This window comes from Sciurus carolinensis, chromosome 5 (assembly GCF_902686445.1).
Source record: "Sciurus carolinensis chromosome 5, mSciCar1.2, whole genome shotgun sequence".
NCBI classification, from domain to species: domain Eukaryota; kingdom Metazoa; phylum Chordata; class Mammalia; order Rodentia; family Sciuridae; genus Sciurus; species Sciurus carolinensis.
In genome coordinates this window covers 114,072,180-114,093,429 of record NC_062217.1, presented here as the reverse complement: position 1 = coordinate 114,093,429, position 21,250 = coordinate 114,072,180, and the positions used below count along the sequence as shown (strand labels likewise).

At 33.9% G+C, this 21,250-nt stretch overlaps 1 protein-coding gene across 2 annotated transcripts in view; it reads right to left on the bottom strand.

The window, feature by feature from the left end:
* Positions 1–21,250, bottom strand: part of Cabcoco1 (ciliary associated calcium binding coiled-coil 1) — a 133,623-nt gene that overhangs the window by 36,947 nt on the left and 75,426 nt on the right. The window lies entirely within an intron of this gene.

Sequence of the window (21,250 nt, the reverse complement as noted above, 5' to 3'; positions counted from 1 at the left end):
GCTACATTTCAAGGGTGTGCAAACCAAAAGCTCAGTGCTGGACACAGACTGCTCCCTTCCTTCCCTCATTTTCCCTCATTTTCCTGATCAGCCTCCAAGGAGGCGAATGGGAATGGGATAAAGAGAGGAGGAAGGAGGCAAGACATAGGAATCTCAACTCTGGTTCTATCAGTACAGCTGCCGGTTGTGTTGAGTGAAAGCTAAACCCTGGAATGATAAACCATATCTCTGCAGTACCTTGCCAGTGTCAAAATTTCTGAAAATTCAAATTCTGAAGAAAATTTTGGGTTCTATTTAACATCAATAGAAATAACCAGAAAAACGATGTAAACATTTAAAAAAAAAAAAAAAACCAAGTATGGTCATATTCCCTTGTAATTTCCCGGGTTTAAAACATTTTTTATTTTGAAGGGTGCTATGAAATGCACAGAGATATAGATTACTTATTATTTTTTATTGAGAACGGTATACCTAATGGGTTTAAATATGATGCTGACTCCTTATTAATATGTTTTTGTCCAGAGATCTGCAATCACCCGATGATATTCGATGCTGCTTTGTAAATTTGACAGGCCTGACTGCGATACTGGTAGACCTGTCTCCATATGTCCATATTTTTGGAGATATAATTATATTCTCAAACATCTGAGAATTGACATCTCAAGTATTAAAAGCCTTTTACATAAACATAGTTAAGAACTAACTTCATATATTTAAAAGAAAAACAAACAAGAAAAATCAACACACAAAAGGATTTACAGAGCAAAAAGGAACTAAAGAAATCAAAAGATATATTATCCATATCTTTATATGCATTCAGAAGTATGTTGAAACAAAGGAAGGTTCAAAAATAGGTTTGATCCTATGACACTGTAGTCTAAAAATACTGATGTTTGTGACCCACAGAATTTAAGGCTCTAGAAATAAAATTTAAAACCAATTCTGTAACAGATGCTAATGTAAATGATGCTTACAGGCATTGATAAAACACTTTGCCTTCCTTCTACTAACATATTCCATAATTATACTGTGACTTAAATAGTTTATATATAGAGAGATGAATGTGGAACAGGAGAAAAGTGTTCATACATTAGCATTCAGAGTAAGTAATTCAAACATCTAATTGTTCCAGCCCAAGGAATATTTAAAAATATTACCAGTTAAGTGTTCAAAATTATTTGGGTTTTTATTATTGACTCATGCTGATCATTTGCAAAATTAGAAAATGTTTTTGATCAACGTAGATGCACATTATAGAAAATAGAAAAAAGAATAGAATGACAAATCAGGAAAACATTTCTGCTTTTTTTTTTTTTTTAATTTGAGGTACAGGCAAAAGTCATTTTTTAAAACCAAGCTTTTGCTATTTGAAAAGAGTTATGGGTAAAAAGAGTCCTTAAAAATTTTTACTGAAGAGATTCTATGTGTAAGAGGTTTGATTGTGCATTCTTTGAACTTTAGAGCTCTTTTCTATGTATCTTAATTAATTTGAATTAATTTAAATATCTTTCTTCAATAGTCTAAGAACATCCATTAAAATCTTAGCATTATAAACATTATTCTTGAGACCTATGTAATGGCAAATTTATGAATCTTTCCCTTTGCAGTTAAAATGATTTAAAAACTTAAAATCTTCATAAATTCCAGTTTTATTAGTGTAGATATTAAGATTATGGTATTTTGTGGTTTGTATAAGTACAGTTGGTTCAACTCAATGTTTACTAAGTGTTTTCCTATGTTAAATCTGTAGAAGAGTCAAATAAATAAGAAATAGCCCTACCTTCAGGAAGTTTATAATCTAATTGAAAGTGATAACTCAGAATATGTTTTGTGTCTTATTATTTATATAAGTGGCATAAATGAGGACTGTGGAGTAAGAGAGTTGTTCAGCTCTGGGCAATCATATATGATTCCACAAATAATAGTATTTTCTACCTATTATATATGTAGATTTTTTTCCTAGTGATTTTTGTTTAGATTTACTATGGCCATAGAGTTGTTAAGAGAATTTAAAAATTTGCAAGCAGTTTTTATTATTGTGTTGTTTCTTTATATGTATGTTTTCACTCCTAATTTGAATACATCATTGCCATTTTTTATGTACTATTCTAACACAGGAATTTATTGAGGCTTATTTTGTGGACCAAACATTACATTAAAAATTTTTATGGCAGCTTAAAATAATGTCTTCTCTATGGCAATGGATATATTGTTTATGTGTGTATCACATATTAATGCCCACCAGAGATTATTTACCATGGAAAAACAAAAGAACTAATTAGAAAAATGCCCAGCCAGTTGGCATCAACTAGTTTTTGACATCAGTTTTCACAAGGGTGGGGTCATGGTTACGTGGCTGGCCATTTTTGTCCTATGTGGAATGCTCTCATGATCCCTTAAACTGCCCAGTGGATTGGCTGAGGTTGTCCTTGCCTGTAACACATGTTCAGTTTTCTTTCTCTGTCTAATCCTTCTTCTCCTTTCCCTTTAGGGTTGTTGAATCCTACTGAGATCCACTCCATTTTGCACCCAAACTCTGTTAGCATCTGATTATGAGAAACCAAGCTTGTGACACTGAATCTTGGCTGCATTGGGTTAATAATAAGTGGACTTTTAAAAACGGATGTCTGGTAAGTGGAAGGTATGCTTCTTCAAACTTTGTACATTTGGAGATAATTTCATATTGTCTGGAAATTTAAATACTATTTTGAGTATAAAATTCTAGAATCATATCTCTTTTCTTCTAAAACTCTGGTGATATTGTTCCATAATTTTCTTACATCTAGAGCTGCTAATGAGAATTCTTAAGCCAGCAGTGTTTTTCTTTTTCTTCTTTCCCCACTTCTTTCTTTCTTAGTGACTCATTTTTATTTTTCAGATGCTTTAATGGTGAAGTTCAGTCACTTTGTTGGGTCTCAGAGTTTGTCCTTATTTACCTTTTTATTCTAGAACAATGATTCCATTTGTTCTTTAGATCCTGTCTGCCTCCACTTCACAAATGTTATTTCATTTCTTTGAATGATATTTTATTGAATGCTATTTGAAAGATATTTCATATCTTTGAATGATTTTTCATTACTCCATTCATTCTGTTCTGGCCCTCAGGAACAGAAGCCCTGTTTGTGCTGGATGATCATCACGTCTCTGGCAATCCTTGCTTCTGTGTCTTTCCCCTCATTTTTCTTTTGTGATTTTCTTAAGCTTGTTCTCCATGTCACAGTTTGGTTTTTCTGCATTGTCATTTTTACTCATTACTATTTCTAAATATTTTAAAGTCCTTTAATGTCATTATTTTTCTCACTTTAGAAGATCAGTTCCCTTTTCATTTCATTTGTTTTTGTCCTTATATATCATAAGTGTTCTCTTTAATTTCTTTGGGAGTTCAAAGCATGTAGACTTTAAGGCCTTTTCTCCAAGATAGCCTATTCAAAAAATGGTGCTGGGAAAAATGGAAAACCATATATAACAAAATGAAATTAAACCTTTATCTCTCACCCTGCATGAAACTCAGCTTGCAGTGGATCAAAGACTTAAGCACTAGAACAGAGACCCTGCAACTACTAGAAGAAAAAGTAGGCTGTATCTTCACCATTTTGGCCTAGGATCTGACTCCATTAACAAGACCTCAAAAGCACAAGAAGTTAAATCAAGAATCAATAAATGGAATGGATTCAAACTAAAAAGTTTCTTCTCAGCAAAAGAAACTGAAAAGCACCCAGAAACCACTCTGAACCTGGGAACTCATGCAAGGGATTTTATTAAGAGGACAGGCAGAGTGTTTGCCCACAGGGTAAGAAAGAGAGAGAGAAAAAGAGAGAGAGAGAGAGAGAGAGAGAGGAGAGAGAGAGAGAGAGAGAGAGAGAGAGAGAGAGAGAAGAGAGAGAAGAGAGAGAGAGAGAGAGAGAGAGAGAGAGGAGAGAGAGAGAGAGAGAGAGAATGTCAGTGGAGCTATTCTTAAGTAGTGGAATTTCACATAATAGAAAATCTAAAGACCCCCACCACAAACTTTTTCAGTTAACTTTCAAAAATCCAGAAAATATTCAGCACATGATCTGCTTTTCACTGCAAGAGCAAGTACATGGAAAGTGGCCTCTCCAAAGAAGCACCCTGTTATTTCTGACCTAATCTTTAAATCAAGAATATTGTTGACCACATATAAGTAAATATATAAATAAAAGATCCATTGACAATTAAAAAATATTTTTTATTTTATTTTTTTATTTTTTACAGACTGCAGTTTGATTCACTGTACAAAAATGGGGTACAAGTCTTCATTTCTATGGTTATACATGATGTAGATTCATACCATTCATGTAATCATACATGTACATAGGGTAATGATGTCTGTCTCATTCTATCATCTGTCGTACCTCCACCCCCTGCCCCCCCATTTCCCTCTATGTAATCTAAAGTTCTCCATTCTTTTCTTACCTCCCACCCCCCAGCCCCCATTATGTATCATCATCCACTTATCAGGGAAACATTTGGCCTTTGGTTTTTTGGGATTGGCTTATTTCACTTAGCATGATATTCTCCAATTCTATCTATTTACCTGAAAATGCCATAATTTTATTCTTCTTTATGGCTGAATAATATCCCATTGTGTATATATACCACAGTTTCTTTATCCATTCATCTGTTGAAGGGCATCTAGGTTGGTTCCGTAATTTAGCTATGGTGAATTGAACTGCTATAAACATTGATGTGGCTGCATTACTATAGTATGCTAATTTTAAGTCCTTTGGGTATAAACTGAGGAGTGGGATAACTGGGTCAAATGGTGGTTTTATTCCAAGTTTTCTAAGGAATCTCCATACTGCTTTCCAGAGTGGCTGCACCAATTTTCAACTCCACCAGCAATGTAAAAGTGTGCCTTTTTCCCCACATCCACACCAACATCTATTATTGTTTGTGTTCTTGATAATAGCCATTCTAATTGGAGTAAGATGAAATCTTAGAGTTGTTTTAATTTTTATTTGTCTAATTACTGGATATGTTGAACACTTTTTCATATATTTGTTAATCACCTGTGTATCTTCTTCTGTAAAGTGTCTGTCCAGTTCCTTGGCCCATTTATTTATTGGTTTCTTTGAATTTTTGCTGTAAAGTTTTGTAAGTTCTTTATAAATTTTGGAGATTAGTGCTGTACCTGAAGTTCATATGGGAAAGATTGTCTCTCACTCTGTAGGCTCTCTTTTCACATTATTAATTTTATCCTTTGCTGAGAAAAAAGCTTTTTAGTTTGAATCCATCCCATTTATTAACTCTTACTTTGATTTCTTGCGCTATGGGAGTCTTTTTAAGGAAGTCTGGTTCTAAGCCTACATGATGAAGATTCAGGCCTACTTTTTTTCTATTTGGTACAGGGTCTCTGGTCTAATTCCTAGGTCCTTGATCCATTTTGAGTTGAGTTTTGTGCACGGTGAGAGATAGAGGCTTAATTTCATTTTACTGTATATAGATTTCCAGTTTTCCCAGCACCATTTGTTGAAAAGGTTATCTTTTCTTCATTGTATGTTTTTGGCTCCTTTGTCTAGTATGAGATAAATGTATTTATGTGGGTTTGTCTCTATGTCTTCTATTCTTTACCATTGGTTGGCCTGTCTATTTTGGTGTCAATACCATGCCATTTTTGTTACTATTGTTCTGTAGTGTAGTTTAAGCTCTGGTATTGTGATAGCTCCTGTTTAAAAAAAAAAAAAAAAAGAGTGGTGTTCACTTGGGGCAAACATTAAGCCCTAGGGTATGGAAACCTTCCTTCTATGTTTTTCTCAAAACTTTTGAAATTCCTAAACTGGAGGCTGCTTTTCTATGTTAGCAGTTTTTGCTGTTTTGTGGTGTGTACCTTTGTTTTCTATATACTTATGGGGCACAGGTTAATGGGCACCAGAATTGGATATATTTAACAAAACAGAAAGAGGAAAAAAGAAGAGGAAAAGGAAGAGAGAAGAAAAGGTAGAAGAGAGAGGAAGGAGGAAGACAAGACAGAGAGAGGGCATGAGAGGTAGGGAGGGGAAGAACAAGCACAGACTCACTAAAAATGGATGAAGTTTAACTTTGGGGAAAAGGTCTTTTTTCCTTTGTTTTCTTCTATATTTACTTTTTTTGTTCCAATTTGTTGTACATGACAAGTAGAATGCATTTATACATTTTGATAGATCATACATAAATGGAGTGCAATCTCTCATTCCTCTGATTATACATATTGTAGGATCACATCAATCATGCAGTCATACATGTACATGAAGTAATAATGTCTATTTCACTCTACTATCATTCCTAACCCCAAGCCCTGTCCCCTCCCTTCCCTCCCCTCTACCTAATCTAAAGTAACTCTATTCTTCCCCATCACCCCACCACCTTATTGTGAATTAGCATCTTAGAAACACTTGGCTTTTGGTTTTTTGGGTTTGGCTTATTTCACTTAGTGTGATATTCTCTAACTCCATCCATTTACCAAAAATGCCATAATTTTATTCTTCTTTAATGCTGAGTAATATTTCATAATATATATACATACATACACACACACACACACACATATACACACACACACACACACACACACACACACGGTATATATATATATATATATATATATATATATATATATATATATATACCATGTTTTCTTTATCCATTCATCTGTTGAAGGGCATCTAGGTTGGTTCCATATTTTAGCTATGGTGAATTGAACCACTGTAAACTTTGATGTGGCTGTGTCACTATAGTATGTTGATTTTAAGTCCTTTGAATATAAACCAAGGAGTGAGATAACTGGGTCAAATGGTGATTGCATTTCAAGTTTTCTGATGAATCTCGATACTTCTTTCCATAATGATTGCACAATTTTGCATTCCCACCAGTAATGTATGAGTTCACCTTTTTCCCACATCCTCACCAACATTTATTATTGCTTGTATTCTGATAATTGCCATTCTGATTGGAGTGATTTGAAATCTTAGAGTAGTTTTGATTTGCATTTCTCTAATTGCTAGAGATGTTGAACATTTTTTCATATATTTGTTGATCAACAATATCTTCTGTGAAGTGTCTGTTCAGTTCCTTAGCCCATTTATTGATTGGGATTTTTTTATTTTTGCTGTTAGATTTTTTGAGTTCTTCATATATCCTAGCTATTAATGCTTTATCTGAGGTGTATGTGGCAAAGATTTTCTCCCAATTTGTACGCTCTCTCTTCACATTATTGATTGTTTCTATTGACATTAGATCTGCTACTCTGCTTCCTCCGTTATTCTCCCTCCCCCACATCATTTTACAACATAGATTGCTAGCCTGCAAACTTCCTAGTCAAGTCATTGGTCCAGATTGTTAGTCTGCTAACCTCTTTGCCAGTCCTTGGTCCATTGTTATTAGCCCATGAAATTCCACTACTTAAGAATAGCTTAAATTCTCCACTTTATGAATATATTATAACTGGAGAATTTAAACTTGATTTTCACTGTCCTTTCCCAATATTGGAGAATTTAAGCTTGATTTTCACTGTCCTTTCCCAATATTGCCTATATAATATTGTACCGACTAGTTGCTCTTTGGAGTGTATAGTATAGGCCTACCCTTTCTTAGTTTAGGTTGGAAATAAAAGAAAGTAGTTTTGTAAACATGTTCTCATGTCATTACATTTTCAAGATGCTTTAAGACTCAGGAAAGCAATGATCGACATTAGCAATGATTAATGTTTGATTTAAGACATAGGTAGTCTGGGTCCTATTAATACTTTCTGAAATACTGAGTCATTTATAAGTAAATTATATATTAGAACAATTTTGCTCCATCAGTTTGTGTATTAAGGTGATTTATTTATTGACCTAATGACCTGTAAAATTAGCAAAGTGTTTTCAAAGCATATTTATAATAAAAAGCAACCGATGAGTTTTTCATCTGACAACTTTGCTGAACTTTGTATTATGACCTGGAAATAAATTCTGAACATCTAGAAGATATAGGCATTGGGTAGAAATGAACTTTTTTTTAAATGAAAAATATGCCCCATCTGTTTAATCAAGTTTATTTCTTTAATAGATTGATGAATTATTAGATCTGGTGAAACAATTATTAGATCTGGTGAAAGGTATTAATATCTTTTGTTAGATAAAATCATGCTGACTTTTCAAAGTGAATTGGTAAATATTTTTCTTAAACTTGGCTGTTTGAACTTTTTCCAGTGAACTATCCACTTTATGGATTGAAATGTCAAGTTTATTAGTTGGCTTGACCTGCTGTAGTCCTACCCTGCTTCTTGCCCTCCACTTTGGAAGTTAAAGCACACACAAATGTGTGCACACATGCACACACATGTTCATACTGAAACTCTGACATCTGATGCATGTTTAGAGAATACTATCTTTATATAAAAACTTGCTTACTTTAATAGCTTTTCAAAAACAAGCTTGTTTCAAAAACAAGCTTGCTCTTCACAAATAATTTGTCACTATTTTTATTTATACTTAGTTCTTTGAAAGTTTTTCAGTGAATTGACCACTTTTTGGACTGAAATGAATAGCTTAATTCATTGCCATAACACTGCGTAGCCCTAACCTGCCTCTTGACCCTGACTTTGGAAGTTAAAACACCTACACAAGTCATCATGTTCATGAACACAAATGCATACCCAAACTCTGACTTTGGCTTCATGTCAAAAGTAATAATCTCTTTATGGAAAATCATGCCAATTTTATGGCAAAAAATGTAGGAATTTTTCATTCTAACTGCACTTCAGGAAGAGCTTGTCTATATTAAAGCTCAGTAAAGTTACCTTTAGTATATTAAATACTCACACAGTCAGTTGTGGAGACGGCCTTGGGTTATTCATTGTATCAAGCTGGAACCACATTGACTAGCATTCATTCAGAACTTGTCATGATCTAGCCTCGCCTGTCTTACCCATTTGACCACATTTTCCAATGATCTCCATCACATAGCTCTGTTCATCTTAGATTCCTCTTTATCATTGGGAAATATAATCTAATCCTTGCTTATGTTGTTACTAATTTCAACCTTTTCAAATCTGAATCTGGAATTTTCTTTGGTATCCTATCTAAATTCTACCAGTTTTCGAAGGGTCAACTCCAATAAAATTTTATTTTGCTGTTATATTCCACTTAAGCTTTCCTATTAATTCCCTAAATATTTAGGTTTAACTTTTCAAATAGATTGCATAGTTCCTTGATCTCAGGTACCATATTACAACATTTCTTTTTTGCTTTACAACATTCATAAAGCACAGTACTGAACATGTAATACCTTTTGGTTATTGAGCAACAGTATCAGATATCTGTTTAATTTTTATCTGATTTTAATAGTGTACTATGGCGTCTAAGTAGAACACAACTTTTAAAAACTAAGTTACTGTTAACCTTTCTTTTCCTGTATGGGTGATTACATTTTTTGTGGGGGTGGGGGCGGGGTACTGAGGATTGAGCTCAGGGGCACTCCATCACTGAGCCACATCCTCAGCCCTGTTTTGTATTTTATTTAGAGAAACTCATGGAGTTGCTTGGTGCCCCGCTTTTGCTGAGGCTGGCTTTGAACTCCTGATCCTCCTACCTCACATTATATCAAAACTAAAGTAATTAAGAGACTGAGCACTGCCCACTGCACCAAGAGGACCACTGGAGAATATCATGCTAAATGAAATAAGCCAATCCCAAACAACCAAAGGTCAAATGATTTCTCTGATAAGTGAATGATGATACATAATGGCTGGGGGGAAGGTAAGGGAAGAATGGAGGAAGGATGGATTGTGTAGAGGGAAATGAGGGTTGGGGAGGAGGCAGGGGAAAGGAAAGAGAATGAGACAAACATCATTATCCTTCGTACACGTATGATTACACAAATGGTGTGACTACTTCGTGTACAACCAGAGAAACTATAGTTGTACCCCATTTGTGTACAATGAATGAAAAAGTTTAAAAAAACTAAAGTAATTGAAGTCCTCAAAGTTCCGATAGACCCAGAATGGATCTATTTGTTTTTTAAAATAAGAATTCATGAGCTAAGTAGTACTCTATATAAAATGGAAAAAGTAGTTTCTATTTCAGAGGAAAGATGCCTTTTTATTCCAAAGTCCTTTCCTGTGTATGTTCATGGAGCCTGGCTTCCCTCCCCAAGTAGCCAATGTGTGTCAGAATTTCAGATGTCTTGGAACTGGTCAGGATCCTATAGCATAAATTTTTTCTGGTTCTTTTGATTTTCTTTGATTTTAATTTCTGAGTTAATTTTTTCCCTTTCTTTGAAACGTTGTAGGGTGTTATGAGACTGAAGTACTTAGAGCTGTGCCTGACCACGGGGAGGAGCTCAGTAGGTGTTAGCCACTGTGTCTTCCTCATTTGAAATTTTATTATGACTTTGCCCCTAATAAAAACCTGGAAAATATTTATTATAATTTTGCCTAACTGTATCTAAAAAATAATGATTGCATATAAGGAAGAAAGTGGCAAGCTACAAAACCTTGGGAGAACTAGTATTGACCTATCAGGAAGTTTGGATTTTATTCCAAGTTTTACTCAACAGATGTTTATTAAGCAGCTCATGTGGGCAAAGCAGGCACATATTTACTCATAAATGAATCCCACTAATTTATACTATATGCATTTCTTATTTCAGTAACTAGAAATAAATGTTATTTAAAATGTAGAGGAGACAAGATTTATATAAATAATTCAAGGTTGAAAGTTAAAAGTGCCCTAAGAAAGGTAAAGATGAAATGAAAGTTCACAGGGGGAAATGGAGGAGCTATTTTCAGTTTAGAGGGTTAATAATTTATAAAAGAGAGAAGGATTTGAAATTAACTTGATGATAGAGTTAGTTTGGACAAGCATACATTTAAGGAAGGTGGGATGATACCATGGATATGAATGACTACAAATTCCATCACTTAACCCATTGAGAGGTGGGGTTGATTTCTGCTCCCCTTGAATCCTAGATGTGTGACTGCTTTAACCAATGCAGTGTGTTTGAAGTTACACTGCTGTTCTGAGCCTCACTTTTGGGATCCAAGCACTGTTTAATGAAAGTCCAGATAGTTATGTGAAGAGAGTACTTGTGGAGCCTGGGTAGAGAGGACTCAACTTCCAGTTGATTTTGTTTGCATTTTCTTGAAGATCAATGTGTTAATCAGCTTTCTATCACTGCAGCAAAATACCTGAGACCACCAGCTTATTGGAAGGAAAGACTTTTTTTGGCTCACAGTTTCAAAGGCTTCATTTGGTCCAGTTGCTTTTAGGCCTGTGACAAAGTACTGCATCATAGTGGAAGCATGTGGTGGAGAAAAACTGCTCACCTCATGGCAACCAAGAAGAAAAAGGGAGAGAGAGGGGCCAGGGACAAAATATACCCTCAAGGCACATCCCCTCCCAATAGTGCCACCAGCTGCAAACTGAGCATTCAAAGCATGATTTTTTTTGGGGGGGGGGCATTTATAATAAGAGTTAACAAAGCAGAACATAGACTTTCATTTGGTCATCCTCTTTTGTGAAGTGCATGTTCAAATTTTCACTCATTTTTCTAAATATTGGTTTATCTGTCTCATATCTTACTGATTTGTAGTTCTTTCTTTATATGGATATGACTTCTGTCACATACATTTTTATGGCAAATATTTTCTCTTGATTGCTCAATTTTGTCTTCTTCATGGTATCTTTTGTTTAAAAGAAATCCTTACTATGAATGTAGTACAGCTTGTCAACTTTTTCTTTTATGGCCTTTCTCTGTTTAAGGCTGTAAATGTTCCTCTCTATGCTGACTTCTATAAGCTGAAGTAGTTTGCCTTCATGTTCAAATCTTTCATTCATCTGTATCATTGTTTACATTGTGATGTGAGGGTCCAGATTCATTATTTTTCACATGGAACATTCTTTTGATCTTTAATCATTTATTAAAAAATTACATTTTCCCCTTTATACTATAGTCACCTTTGTCACAAATTTATACCTGTGTAAGTCTATTTCTGTTCTTTTTTTATTCTCTTTCAGGGATCAATTTGTCTATATTTAAGCCAGTGTAAACTACAGTTTTAAAATTACTGTAAATTTATAACTCTTGATACATAGTGACATAAACCCTCCAGTTTTGCTCTTCAAGATTGTCTTAGCTTTTGCAAAAACTTTTAATATGTTTAAAAACCAGATTGTCAAGTGTATGTTCAATTTTGCACAATAATGTTTTGTAGTCTTTCACATATATATGCTTCACACATTTTCAGTTAGATATCTTGGTTTTTGATGCTGTAGTAAATGTGGTTATTTCATTGTTTGATTTTTCTAATTGCCTCACATCAGTGTATAGAAAAAAAAATTTTATGTATTGGTCATTTTATTTGTTCAATAATCTTGCAAATTTTTTTGTAAGTTCCAATCATGTTTGTGTAGATTCTATTGTATTTTACATGCATCATTATGTCAAATGTGAGAAAGGAGAATTTTAAAATCTGGCTTTTCTATTTTTATAATTCCCATTTTTTTCTGTTTAATATATCCTGACTATGATTGCCAGTGTATTTTAAGTAGGAGCAATGACAGCAGACATCCTCATCCCCATTCTCAGGAGGAAAGGCATCAATATTTGACCATCGATTATAACATTTGTTGGTGGTGTTTGTAATTACATTTTTTTTTTTGATGCTTGGGATTGGACCCAGGGCCTCATGCTTTCCAGGCAAGCACTCTACCACTGAGCCACATCCTCAGCCCTGTAATTACTTTTTAATTCTTTATCACATTAAATAATTTTCCCTCTATTACAGGTTTGCTAACAGATTTAGGAAAGGATTATTCTGCTTTTAATGAGAAAACCATATGATTTCTCATCATTCTAACACTGTGGTTAGTTGCATTGATTGATTCTCAAATACTAAATAAACCTTGCTTTCTTAATACAAACTTAATTGGTAGTGGCTTACTATCTTCTTAATATACTGTTAGATTTGATTTGGGAGCATTTCACTTAAAAAGATATCAAATTTTCCTTTAATAGAATGTCTTCATCAGGTTTTAGTATTACAATAATGTTGATCTTTTTCTAAAATGGAAAAGTTTATATAAGATTCATTTTGTTTCTTTCCTAAATACAAAGCATTATGAGTTTAGAAGTTTCCATGTGGAAAATATTTAAAATTTTATTTCTATTTTTTTTTTTTTGGTATTGGGGATTGAACCCAGGTCCTTGTACATGCTAGGCAGCTATTCTACCACTGAACTACATCCCCCACCCTTCAAATGTTTTAACTAATATTTTTATATGGAGCGATTAGAATTTTCCAAGTTTTATTGTTTTTTTGTAGTATGAAAATTTAGACACAGTATTTTTCATATGCTCTTATCTTTTAATACCTATATTATCTTTAGAGATATCTCAATTTTTTACTGACATTGTATTTTCTGCCATCTCTGTTTTTATTCTTAAATTCTTATTAAGAGTTTGTTTTTTCTTAAAGTCACCTCATAGCTTTGTTAATTTTCTCTATTGCTACATTTTCTATTTTGTTAATTTCTATTCCTACTTCATTTATTTTCTTCCTTATATTTTATTTAAGTTCAATTTGGCATTTTGTTTTTTATTCTTTAACTTTGTCCCTGACTCCAAGGTCTAAATTTCCTGCCAGATTCCATAAAACAATGAATAAATCATAAAGTAAGTAAAAATCAAAGACCTTGCACAGTTTCTAACAATGAAAATAACTTATTATCCTTTCTATATTTGTAGAAATTTTAATGATGTCATTTCTCTCATTGATGATATTGGTAATTATGACTTCTCTCTTTTTTTATGCTCAGTATTGATAAAGATTTATCAATTTTATGATTTTTTCAGAAAAAGACTCTATTCTACAAATTGGTTTTTGTTCTTTATTTTTTCTTCTGCTTAATTTGTATTTAATCTTTTCTTTCCTAGTTTCTTGAGGATGAAGTGTAGAGGTGGGAAATTTAAGAATGTTTGCTTAGCGCTATGAATTCCCTGTAAATATTGATTGTGCTTTATCATAAAAAGTTTTAGTATTTTGTTTTATCATTTTTGTCCCATTTCAAAACACTTAAAAATTTTTTTTCTTCTTTTTATCAATTGGTATTAAGAAATGTGTTATTTAGTTCATACGCATTTGAGATTTTTCTATTACTAACTTCTAATAATCCCATTCTGATCAAACAACATGCTTTCTATGTTTTAGATGGTCTTTGCTCTGACATCTACTGTGACTAATATTCTTTTGGTTGTTATTGACATGGTGCATGTATTTTTTATTTTTTAACTTTTAATCTGTTTGTGTCCTTATATTTACGGTGTATTTCTTGTAGGCATCATGTAGTTGGGTCATATTTTTGGCAATCTAATGACTTTTGAATCTTATATGGGTCATTATGTTTAATGTGATAATTGACTTGGTTCGATTAATATTTCATTTAATGTGACAATTGATATAGTTGATTTAAATCTACCATTTTACTATTTATATTTGTCACATATGTCCTTTGTTCTTTTTGCCTGCCTTCTTTTGGATTAATTGAACATAGTTTTATTTCACTTTACCTCCTCTGCTTGTTTATTATCTATAAGTTTTGGACAATTGACTTAGGGTTTATATTATGCATTCTTAATTTATTCCAGTCTACCCTAAATCATATTATACCACTTCATGTGCAAAACCTTATACTTCTATCTCTCTTTTCTTGGCATTTGTACTTCCCATTGTCTTATATTTAAGTTTCTATGTATATTATAAATCTAATCACACATTTATTTTTGCTTTGTGTGATTATTTTAAAAATTTTTATTACTTAAAATTTATCTTATATGGACTCACATGTTTATCATTTCTGGTGGTTTCATTCCTTTGTGGGGATACACATTTCCAACTGGCATCGTTTTCCTCTGCCTGAGTACTTCCTTTAATATTTCTTCTAGTGCAGGTCTGCTGATGATGAATTTTTACACTTTTGTACATCTGGAAAAGTATTTATTCCACCTGCATTTTCTTAAAATGTCTTCATTGGATATAGAATTCTAGATAGACTGTTTATTTTCTTTCAATGTTCCACTGTCTTTTGGCTTGCACTATTTCCAATAAAAACTCCACTCTCAATCTTATCTTTGTTCCTCTGTGTGGGACAAAGATAATGTGTTTTGATTTTCTGGCTATTTTTAAGATTTCTTTTTATCATTGGCTTTTAGCAATTTGACAATGATGTATGACGGTTTAGTTTTCATCATACATCTCATGTTTGGAGTTTGTTGGGCCTCCTGGATCTGTGAGCTTATAGTTTTCATGAAACTCGATTAAAAATTCACCACCATTCTTCAAATATTTTTCTTTTCCTCTTCCTCTTTTGGAGCCCATTACACACATATGTCACCATATGAAATTGCCCCGCTGCTTGTTATCTTCCTCCAGATAAGTAAGAGTAGGAACAGATCACCTCAATCCAAACATGGACTGGGCTTATTTGGGACTGTTTTTCAAACTATGTAAAGCTAGGAATACCTGTGATTCTTAGGATGTAGCACTATAGAGTCTCAACCTATAAGGACTCTTCTTAATTTCTTAATCTTTTTATGCCCCTGGCACTCTAAAACTGCCAGAACCTTCACTCTGCTATAAAGATGCTCTGCACAGTGAATCATTTGCTTGCTGGGGCTAAAGAATAATGCCTGGAATGGTGTGTCCAACTCACTTCTGTGCATCTTGACATCTTGTGTACTTGATCCTGGCTGCTTTGGTATGCCATACTATAATTTTGTTTTCCATTCTCAGGAAATTGCAAAAAGTTCTATTGGCTTCTCTTTCTTAGGGGTGATCCTCTGCATGCTTCTTAATGTCTTGCATCATAACTCCTGAAACTGAACAAATGTCCCAAGGGATAAAGCAGTACACAAATATTAGGCCCATATCAAAAGTCCTCACTTCTCTCTGAGATTCTAACTTAAGTCCTGACTGTCTTGGAAGACCTCCAAACCTTCTGATGGATTTTGAAAAAGAGTACCAAATTCTCTATTTGTTCTTGATTAAACTATAGTCTATTTTAAGATATACTATCAGAGCTGGAAGCAGATGGGCCAGTATGATTATTTTTTGAATGAAGTAGTTTCATATTTGAAAAATATGAAATTATATATTTGTATATTTTATGCTTTATTGTTAACATATTTCCACTATTTTGAGAAGTAAAAATATTTTTGTGTTTACTTCATATTCTAGAAATAGAAATAGCATCACAACTGCTTTAGGATCCAAACTGCGTTCAATAGAAAATTAGGATTTCTCCAGTTAACTCTAAGGGCTCTTTAAATAAATTACTATAATGAAGCTATTATTATTGTCTCCGTATCAATGTCTCTACGCACAGACAGACACACACACAGACACACACACACACACACAGACACTAATCCAGCATCGCATGCCTCCAATCACAATAGTATATTAGAGTTTGAATCTGTGGTTAGAAACTAAAAATTTCCATTGACAATATACACAAATGAAGCTCACTGCAAAAATTACTTAAAATGGTAATTAGGCAATTTTTTTCCTGTTTTTGGCAAATAAATGCATTATGTTCTTAAACCATTCTGTCTGCATTTTGAGGCAACAAAAATTTAAATTTACAAATTATGTAAAATGCTTATCTTATGAAGTCATTCATGCTTTAATTCATGTCCATCCCTTTCTTAATTCATTTTATAATTTTTAAACAGTCATTGGAGCTTAGGGTACCACAAATATTTCTTTTAATCCAAAAAATGTGTTTCTTGAAAAGCTAAAGCTTCTCAACACAAATAATGCCATAAATAAAGCTTCCCCCCTGAAATCAGTTTAACATTCTTACATTTTAGATAATGATATAGTACTAGAACCCTAAGAAAAATGAGAGAAATTAGGGGAATTTGCATTGACTTGTTGTCAACAGGTATACATTTTTTTCTTCCTATTTGAAAAAAGGAAGTCAGGATAATAATGATTTAGACAACTTTTAAAAATCTACTTTTGTCTTTTGTTTTTAGTGATTTAGTGGTTATAGATTTCTTATAGCTCATAAAATAAATTTTTTTGAAGGCAAGGTTTTTGTAAATTTGTGTAAAAGCAATATGCATTTACTGTGAGATTTTTAACTGAGGTTGTATGATTATGGCATAAAGCTAATAAAACAATCCAAACAATGCAGTCATGATTTAATGAAAGGTGACTCTCTTAAATTGCCTTAATTCCAAATCTCTGGCCTTACTTTAATTTAATGACTCTGTTCCTAAGCAGTAATCTAATTTTAAGCTTTTTGTTTATTTCAAGTAAAGTCAAACAATATGTGCGTATGCTAAGAAGAGTCTTTGGGTGACACTTGAGTTGATGTATCACATTAGAAATGATTAGGGGAACCTCTTTTAAGTAACCTACACAAACTGTCTCTTTTATGATGCACAGAAATAAGAAATAAAATTAACTATATATCTCTCCTATTCAAAATTTAACTGTTGAATGTTAAATATTTTCCACATCTATTCATTTTGGATTTATTGCAGTATCCGAGGTGGGAACTCTTCCAAATTCTTAGAGCATTTTAATCATAAAAGGCATAAAAATATTTTGCAATCCCATGAGAAGTAATCTAATACTTAGGAGTTTTATAAAAGGAATGAATAGAGTATGAGTTTTCAAAATTAGAACTTCATGCATAGTCCATCATGTACAGCACTTACTTCTGTACCTATAATGTGTTTGGTTCTAGAAATACCAAAGGGACAAAGGTGAAGGGAAGCGAAATTTATGGAGTACTTTCTATTTTCCAGATATTTTAACTATTTGCTAATTTATTTCTTACAGTACTCTTATGAGACTAGAAGGTTGTTATGGTCTCAATGTTTATGCCTCCCCAAAATGTATATGTTAAAATCTAATCCCCAATGTGTGGTGTTAAGAGATAGGGTCTTTGGAAGATGATTAAGCTGGATGATATTAGTGCCCTTATAAAAGAGCCCAATGAAGTCGCCTCAAGAAGGTACCATCTATGAGGCACACAAATTCAATTTGCTTTTTCAATTGAGTCACTGTCCCATGCCAGACCCTGTCTTGTTTATCCTTGAAATGATGTGAGACAGACATTATTCCCTTCATTTTGTAGATGAAGAAACTGAGTTTCACAGAGATTAGGAAAATTGTCAATGATAATCCAATACCTAGGTGAGGAGGGAGTGTCTTCCTTTGAATCAGGTTCGTGTTTCATCTTTCATGTTCACCTTGTGCCAGACTTGAAGTCATACTACAACTTAAAAAAAAATCTAATATAGAGTACATTCATTGAAGCATTAGTGAGCAGTGTAGATTTTACAGATAGTTTCTTTAAAAAGTATTTAATTGCAGTACTTTTTCTCACTAATATTAAAACTTCATGTAGCAATTTAAGAAAGCATAAACAACTGGGTGCGGTGGCATGTGCCTGTAATCCCAGAGGCAGTCCTAGGAGGCAGAGGCAGGAGGATCACAAGTTCAAAGCCACCCTCAGCAATTTAGTGAGGCTATAAGCAACTTAGCCAGACCTGCCTCAAAATTAAAAATAAAAAGGGCTGGGGATGTGGCACAGTGGGTAAGTACCCCTGAATTCAAACCCTCATATCAAAAAAAAAAAAAAGGTATAAACACATCAATGGGATAAATGGGATGGTGTGGATTGCTGTCTTCAGCATGCTCTTCATCCCAAACGTGGTCCCAAGCATCTCTTTCTCCTGCTCTGAAGTCAATCACTACAAAGGTGGCTACTGATCTTAATGTCTTGATGGAGAAAATGTTTCTTCTGGACACTCCCAGGGGTAATGGTTAGGAAATGGCTAAACAGATGGTACATGATTTCCTCTCCCTAAGCCATCACAATTTTTCCTCTACATTATGCCAGGGAAGTTCTGGTACATCAACCTAATTGACTCTAGGACACTACTGAATTCAACCTTCAGTCAGCCAGCTTAGCAACTATTGATTCTACTCCTAGTGCTCTAGTCACATTCTCAAGTCCACAACCATGAGTGAGTGCACCCACATCAACACATTTGACCCATTCAACCCATCTACTTACTCCTTTCCTGAATCAATTCTCAAATCACTTTTCTAAGTGTTCCATTCCAGCTTCTCCATTTCTCCATTCCTGCCCAAGACATTATTTGAGTACCACAGACATATAGAAACAACCAATTCAGGATTCCATCTTGGAGGTCAGTTCTCTGAGGCCATTCCTGGTATCAGTGACTATAAAGTCAAAGTTCTCAGAGAAAATAACATTCTGAAGTTCATTAGTTGAGCAGGTTTCAATAAAGGGACCCTTTGCAAAGGTGTAGATTGTTTTTGGAGGAAGTAACAAACAATGGTGCAATATTCCATCTCTTCTCATTTCTGGGACTAAGAATAAGGGAAGGAGCAGTTTCTGGAATACAGAGAAATGGGTTGCATAAAAAGGACGGGAACCTTAACCTTCTACAGAGGACCACCCAGCAGGCAGTGACCCACTGGGGGGAGCTGGGAGTGAAACCACTTCTGCCTCACTCTTGCGCTGTCCATGTTCCCCAATGGCCCAGCTGGAGGTCAGAGGGTAGGGCAGCCTTTGCTGGCTTCCCTACACATTGACCTCCTGAAGTACACAGCAAGGTGGAAAAGGGTAGAAAGGAATCTGGAGGGGCAAACAGAAGATACCCAAGCAATAGGCCAATAGTCAATGTAGGATTATTTATGTTATTTAAAATGTATCTGGAAAAAAGCTATGTTCAAATATAATTGTTTTTGCCCAGATAACTAATTATGTTGAATAGGTAACTGCATTCATTTTGTGAAAACAGAGCAATTAAATATTCAGGACTTCAGCCAAAGAGTTTATCTTAAGGAACATTTTAAGTTTTGAAAAATTTACATTTATAACAGAGTTATACTCATTTGCATTTAATGATCACATTATTTCAAAAACATTCATTATTTAACAAAGAATAATGAAGTACTTTCTCTTCTCTTTTCTCAATTTTGGCTGTAATTTAATATATGTACAGTGTCCATTTTCATAAACCATATATAAACTGAAACATACATATTAAGTTAGCAGTATTTGTTATATAAAAGAGAACATCATGAAGTTCTTGGGTAGAAAACATAAACAAATTGAAAGGGTTGTAAAAGTGATGAATACTTAAAATAACTTTGCTTCAATGTTATTTATATCATACTTAATTTTTTTAAGAGTACATGTTTTGAAGGTAATAAAGCTAAACTATATCCTATGTCAAGTTTTAACTTTTGAAACTTCTGAGGGTAAGTGATATTATTACATGCTGCTGAACTTAAAAGTGCTCTAAACAGAATCCTTCATTCAAGGCTCTCTTTGGTACTTAAGGATTAAATCAAAGCCTTGGCATTGGGAGTTTGGGACAGTAGTTAAGCTTGTGGACATCTGTCTGGGGTTAAATGTCTTTAAAATGTGGTTAATGTGGTGCCTACCTCCTAAAGGTACATATGTTGATAATTAAAGTGCCTGGACAGAACCTAGCATATAGTAAATGCTCAAATAACTTCTCTTTGCTGTGCACTTGCCTAGTAAGCATGTTATTCCTTGTACTCTCCCCAAAGATAACTAGCTCAGAGGAGGCTCCCTTGATGCACTGATCCCTGAACAGAGACAGATTCTTTCTAGTAACCTGTATTTTTACTTTATAGTTCCTACTTTGTAATTATGTCTAAATTAATGTCTGTTTCTCTTGTGAAGGTTGTAATTGTTATAAGCAACTGTGTTTTGCACATCAGTGTCACATGATAATAGTAAAGGTAGTATTTTTTTATATGAACTTACTGATTGACAGTAAGTCCCCAGAATACTTAGAATGCTGCTAGGCACAGTGCATTTGCTCAGTAAATATCTTGATAATCAGCGGGCAACAGACACTGACCTGAAGATTACAAGAAACACCTAGACCTGAAAATTCATTCAGGTAGTGATGTTGAACCTTATGGTAAAGGACTTGTTGGACTTTCACTGCACTGCAGCTTTGCCATGTGGAGTTGAAATGTATGCTTAGTCTTGTTCCTAAGCAAAGGCATTCACTGAGCCCACGATCTGCTTTGCTCAGGCACCAGAGGAAGTGTTATAGTTATTAGTAGTAGCAAGTCTTCCTTATACAAGGTTTAGCTTCAAACACTTAAGCACTTCTCCCTATAACTTTAGCCTGAGTTAAGAAAATATTTTTCAAGTGAATGATTTTTATCTGCACAAGTCAGAAG